Here is a 1,249-nt window from a genome sequence, read left to right as displayed (position 1 = left end):
AGGCAATTCTCCTGCCTCAGCCTCCTGAGTCGCTGGGATTACAGGCATGCGCCACCATGCCCAGCTGATTTTTTGTATTTTTAGTAGAGACGGGGTTTCACCATGTTGACCAGGATGGTCTCGATCTCTTGACCTCGTGATCCACCCGCCTCGGCCTCCCAGAGTGCTGGGATTACAGGCTTGAGCCACCGCGCCCGGCCTGGTTTTTTTTTTGTGATGGAGTCTTACTATGTCACCCAGGCTGGAGTGCAGTGGCACAATCTCAGCTCACTGCAACCTCAGCCTCCCAGATTCAAGCAACTCTCCTTCCTCAGCTTCCTAAGTAGCTAGAATTGCAGGCACCCACCACCACACCTGGCTAACTTTTGTATTTTTAGTAGAGACAGGTTTTCACCACGTTAGCCAGGCTGGTCTTGATCTCTTAACCTCGTGATCCGCCTGCCTTGGCCTTCCAAAGTTCTGGGATTACAGGCGTGAGCCACCGTGCCCAGTTAAAAGATTGTATGTCAAAGGCATGATGACAACACTGATAATCCCGGTACTTTGGGAAGCCAAGGTGAGGAGATTGCTAGAGACCAAGAATTGAAAACCAGCATGACTCTACGAGAAATTTAAAAATTAGCCAGGTGTGGTGGGGTGTGCCTGTCCTCCCAGCTACTCAGGAGGCTCAGGTGGGAGAATCGCTTGGCCCTAAGAGGTCAAGGCTGCAGTGAGCTATGATCACACCACTGCACTCCAGCCTGGGAGACCGAGCAAGACCCTGTCTCAAAACTAAACAAACACAAAAAGACTTGATTTAATTCTTCTTTTTTTGAGATGGAGGCTCGCTCTGTTGCCCAGGCAGGAGTGCAGTGGTGCGAGCTCAGTTTGCTGTGACCTCCTCTTCCCAGGTTCAAGCAACTCTCCTGCCTCAGCCTCCCGAGTAGCTGGGTTTCTCTACGTTGGCCAGGCTGATCTCCAACTCCTGACCTCAAGTGATCCGGCCGCCTCGGCCTCCCAGAGTGCTAGGATTATAGGCATGAGCCGCCTCGCATGGCCCCTAAAAATATCCTGAGGATTTGGATTGGCCAGGCTCAACCCGTCCGATCCTGTAAGGCTGATCTGGCAAGTCAGATGTAAGTCATTGGTTTTTTGGTTTTTTTGTTTGTTTGTTTCCGTTTTTTTGAGACAGAGCCTCCTTCTGTCGCCAGGCTGGAGTGCAGTGGCGCAATCTCGGCTCACCGCAACCTCCGCCTCCTGGGTTCAGGCA

Source organism: Sapajus apella, unplaced genomic scaffold, assembly GCF_009761245.1.
Source record: "Sapajus apella isolate SASKATOON/1434 unplaced genomic scaffold, GSC_monkey_1.0 scaffold173, whole genome shotgun sequence".
In the NCBI taxonomy this organism is placed as follows: domain Eukaryota; kingdom Metazoa; phylum Chordata; class Mammalia; order Primates; family Cebidae; genus Sapajus; species Sapajus apella.
The sequence above is the reverse complement of the archived record's forward strand: the minus strand, read 5'-3'. Positions refer to the sequence as shown.